Source organism: Oryzias latipes, chromosome 4 (assembly GCF_053564925.1).
Source record: "Oryzias latipes strain Hd-rR chromosome 4, Olatipes_Hd-rR_3.1".
Classification (NCBI taxonomy): Eukaryota; Metazoa; Chordata; class Actinopteri; order Beloniformes; family Adrianichthyidae; genus Oryzias; species Oryzias latipes.
Window position 1 is genome coordinate 9,575,263 of NC_136240.1, and position 5,310 is coordinate 9,580,572.

At 37.9% G+C, this 5,310-nt stretch overlaps 1 long non-coding RNA gene across 1 annotated transcript; it reads left to right on the plus strand.

Annotated features, from left to right (window-relative positions):
* The first annotated feature begins 2,210 nt into the window (after positions 1–2,210).
* On the plus strand, positions 2,211–4,398 carry LOC144991987 (uncharacterized). The gene is made up of 3 exons (XR_013655696.1): positions 2,211–2,275; positions 3,070–3,162; positions 4,077–4,398. It is a non-coding gene; the product is annotated as an uncharacterized LOC144991987 (long non-coding RNA).
* The last annotated feature ends 912 nt before the right edge of the window (positions 4,399–5,310 follow it).

Below are 5,310 nucleotides of genomic sequence, written 5' to 3' on the forward strand. Positions count from 1 at the left end.
TAATCAAGCTATTGACACAAAATTTTCACCAGATGTCGGCATCAACCCAGGTAATGCACACATAGAAAGAAATCCAAATATTTATGTCCATAAATGAAGTTATGTGTAATAAAGTGAAATGGCACAGGGAATAAGTATTGAACACATGAATAAAAGGAGGGGTAAAAGGGTTTGGCAAGCCAAGAAAGCAGCTGGAGTTTGTCAGTATTCAGAAGGTTAACCTGCCCCCTATTAGTGCAAAGTAATATCAGCTGGTATAGTCCTGATTGATGCCTTTTAAAAGGTTTCTCACCAGCAAGGTGTTAGACAAGAATCATTGCATGATGGATAAAAGCAAAGAGCTGTCCAAAGACCTACGCAACTTTATTGTTGCAAAACACACTGAAAGCATTGGTTACAGGCGCATTTCTAAACTTCTGAAAGTTCCAGTGAGTACCATTGGGGCCATCATCCAGAAGTGGAAAGAACACGGCATTACCATAAACCTGCCACGGCCAGGTGCACCTCGCAAGATTTCAGAGAGAGGAGTCAGAACAATCATCAGAAGGGTTCTCCAACAGCCCAGGACCACTCGTGGAGAGCTTCAGAAAGACCTGGAATCAGCAGGTACCGTTGTTTCAAAGAAAACAATAAGTAATGCACTCAACCGCCATGGCCTCCATGCACGCACACCACGCAAGACTCCATTTTTGAAGAAGAAGCATGTTGAAGCTCGTTTGGAGTTTGCGACACAACATTTGGATAAACCCACGACATTCTGGGAGAAGATACTCTGGTCAGATGAGACCAAAATTGAACTCTTCGGATGTCAGAAGACACAACATGTTTGGAGGAAAAATGGCACCGCACATCACCCCCAAAAACACCATACCAACAGTCAAGTTTGGAGGTGGGAGCATCATGGGGGTGTTTTTCAGCATGTGGTACTGGTAGACTTCATATCATTGAAGGAATAATGACTGGAGAAAAGTATCGAGACATTCTTGATCAGAATCTGCTGTCATCTGCCAGGCTGCTGAAGATGGAAAGAGGGTGGATCTTTCAGCAAGACAACGATCCCAAGTACACAGCCAAGGTAACACTCAACTGGTTGAAGAAAAAGAAAATAAAGCTGCTAGAATGGCCCAGTCAATCACCAGACTTGAATCCAATTGAAAATCTTCGGAAAAAACTGAAGATCCGGGTTCACAGAAGAGACCCCCCGGAACCTTGAAGATTTGAAGGCAGTTTGTGTGGATGAATGGGCTAAAATCACACCTGAGCAATGTATTTGACTGGTTTCTCCATACAGGAGGCATCTTGAGGCTGTAATCACCAACAAAGGTTTTTGCACTAAGTGTTATATACATTTCAGTAAGCGTGTTCAATACTTATTCCCTGTGCCATTTCACTTTATTACACATAACTTCATTTATGGACATAAATGTTTGGATTTTTTTCTATGTGTGCATTACTTGGGTTGATGCCGACATCTGAAGATTTCATGTCAATAGCTCGATTAGAAATATGTTTTTTGAGAGAAATGTTGACGTGTTCAATACTTATTTTCCCCGCTGTACTACTGTAAATGTGGTTTACTGTTGTTTAAACATACGTGTGTTACGATCGTTTTAGAGCTTAATGTGACAAATGTACATTAGTTATAGCAGGCGTATGGCGAGCCAAACCCAAAATGCATTTCTGCCCGTAAGTTACGACAATGATGAGTTTTTTTCAGAGGTAGAAATGATCTGTTATGCTGCAATCACCCTAAACGTGATCTGCGTGTGAAATTCGCGTTGGAGGCCTTTGTTAGTGGCTAAAGTTTTCTGCTGGACACATGTCCAAAAATGTCACTCAAAGCCTCTAACGGTTGTGTGGGAGGAGCTACCGCCAAAAGTTTTAGGCCTGGTTGCTACATGGAAGCATTGGGTTTTGAATGCAGCTTTAAGCTTTTATAAATCACTGATCTCCATTATGAAAAAGGTTTTTGAAAAAAATATTAATCAACGTGCTCGTGTTGTCTTCAGGTACCGAACTACAGAGTGTTCAGTGTTTCACCTACATGTAGACCCAAGGCCATTGAGGTAACTTGTCTCCTGATCAGTAATTTGTCTAAAGCTATTTAAAAAACAAAAAATGCAATAGTTTGTGTAGTGCAATAAATGTTTTGATCAGAATATAATTGAAACATTTTTTTTTAACATTGAAAAATCTGATTTGGACTTTTTCAGATACTGAACTTCAGAGAGTACACCAGAAAGTCACCATTTCACCAGAAAAGAGGTGTCAGTGGGTGAGTTTTATACTTAATATATTCATCCTGAACTATTACCATTATTAGATTGATACGGCAGCGTGGAAACATTTATGACCATTTTAACTAGCCAAAGGTCTAAATAGAGTTGAAATTATTTACAATTTAACCAAACCTATTTAGATTGCAGGCTGAAGGTGGCACAATGGAATGGAAGTGCAAGTTGTGTTCTGCTACTTGAGCACTATGCAGTACTACATATAATACTGCAGTACTACATAGCCAATATTCCAAAGTGTTTCCACTGCCATGTATGTGCAGACACTTTGGAATATTGTCATGTCTCTATGACAATATATTACAATAATACAATAATGTTGCCTTAGCACCATTCCATCATTTGAAACCATGAAAACTCATCTGTCAAGATCTGAAATGGATTTATGTAGAGTAGATGCAGTCAGAGGAAAATGTGCAGTTTTTACATGTTTGTGCAACTTAAAGCTGCCTTTTTCTGAGACCAAGTCCACCAAAACAGACAGGAATGGCCAGCTTGGTTAGGATTTATGACCTCCAGGTAAATTTCTAATGAGCATAATTCAAAAACGGATAACAAATCATTTGTAAACAGCTGTAAGAAGCCAAGGTGTAACTTGCCTTAAAAATGACTTTGGGTCTTTGACCTGAAGTGGATCATGCCATAAACACTGCATTGTCCTCTTACTAGAAATAGCCATCTAGAAAAGGTATAACTTTATTATTTCTTAAAGTTCTAAATAAATATTGGAAGTGTTTGCTTCAATGGTAATGTATATTTCTTTTTATTCTTTTAGGACCAGCGTGATGTGAACATGAGATGGGCACTTGTCCTCCTTGCACTTCCTGTTTATCTGCATGAAGATGCCTCCAACTTCAAGACCTGTACTGTAAGTGTACACGACTCCCTGTCAAAGCTTTTCTCTAATCCTTTAATATTGATTGAGATTTTATTGAGTGACATAATATATAGGCAATTGTTTGTAGTTTGCAACCTGAGTGATATTTTTAAATGGTTTTAAAATGAGACGGAATATGAAAGGTGAACTCCTGATTGGAGGGAACTGGCGTCAGGGTGGGGAAGGCTTGAGAGCAGGTAGGACCCAGACGCAGAGGCAGGAGGCACACGGTTACAAGGCAAGGTGTTTAATCACAAACAAAAAGCGCTGCAAAGCAGGATAACAAAACTAAAACTAAACCCACTGTGAGCAAAACATGAAACATGGCATGAAGGGAGTCAGGGACGAAGAGACTTTAAAGACGTTAGTGACATTAATGGACCAGCACAAGAGGAAGGGAGAGACGAGACTTAAATACAGACAGGGCAGACAAGACACAGGTGAACAAGATCAGGACAGATAGGGACAAGGAAGTAAAACTCAGGAACATGACTAAACAGAACACCTTTCAAAATAAAACAGGAAACAGAACCAAACATGACAGAACAAGAAATAAAGCAAAAACCAAGACAAAAGAAACCCAAACCATGACAACGGAAACCTTTTCGTTTACCTTTTCTGCTCCTTATCCATCATTATTTGAATAAAGAAAAATGAAGCTTTATTCTTAAATTATTTTATAAATGTCCTCCATTTTCAGAAAAATGCTAAAGAACTTTTTAAAAACACAATTTTAATTGGAGTTGGTCCTTAAAGCATCACAGCCAGTTGATTAAAAGCTAACAGAATGTTAGCATGAAAATATTCACATTGACAGGTGGCAGGAATGTCAGTTTTGGACATTAGTGTGATGAATATCTTTCAGGGTCTGAACTCATCTGTGTTTTATGTTTTGTATTTTCTAGAATACCAGACCTCACAGACACTGCTGTGGGTATCTTCTCAGTTGTCGTGGTGACGCTCCTGATGCTGCTGACAGTGGTCCCACAGATCAGGCTGACTAATCTCTTCTAACTCTTCGGGGACATCTATGCTCTGGACCTACAGCACCCCAAAAAACTTGAACTTGCCTTCACATTTATTCAGAACGCTGTCATGAGCCTTGAGGACAGCAAACCACTGAAAGGACATTTATTGACAGTAAAGAATGTTTGGTTGAGTGAGTCTTCCAGAATGGTTGTTGGTTTAAGTTTTATGCTACTAATGTGTTTTGTTGTGATCATTTGCTTTTTCTGCCGTACAATACAAAACCAACACTTTTTGTGTGGCGCTCTTATAATGCAGTTTTATTTCACTGATTGTTTCTTCATCCTCTTGATATTTGTGCTTTTTTTTAAAAAGAGCAATTAAAAAAGTGTATTAAGCAATCACTATTGTGTGGCTTTCATGTTTGTTGGTTTTTATCAATGTTAGCTTTTAATATGTTGTAATGGGGCAGCATCAATACTGTACCTCTGTTTAGAATACATTTCAAGTCCAAACATTTTAAGCTGAAGAATTTTAAATATTTTCAATGCTACACATTTAATGAGTTAGAGAATTTATAAAACATTTGAGTTAATTTTACATATTTTATGAGTTGAGTAATATTATAAAAATATAGTTAAAGTGTTTTTTTTAGAAAATATTAAAAACTTTGAGTAAATCTCTCTTTTATAAGTTGAGGAATCTTAATATTTTTAATATGAAATAATACAAATTTAAGCCAACGGACAATATAAATTTTAACTTAAAAGTTTCAATAATATAACTTAAAAACTATTGCGTAATCTGTTACAAAATAATTTTTAAGTTCAGTCAACTCGTTAGGGTTTACAGTGCATAAAATAATTAAAAAATTACTTTTAGCACATTTTACATTTTATTTAACGTGGAAATGAACAGAAGAAAGCACCATAATGCAGTTTATACTTTATCAGTGTCTGCGGGGATGTGGGCTAGATTCTGCAGAAGACTCAGACTTGCTGAGCGTTTCCTCTTAAAGCTGTGGGGTCTCAAACCACCGAACTCCGTCAGAGACTTAAATGAACGAGGGGCTCTGTGGTTTCAGAGCTGCTTAGACTACTGAGTTCAGCTGGCTGTGCTGAGACATTTCTGCAGCTGGAAACTGTGGTTTTTGACTTAGTCAACCTGTGAACC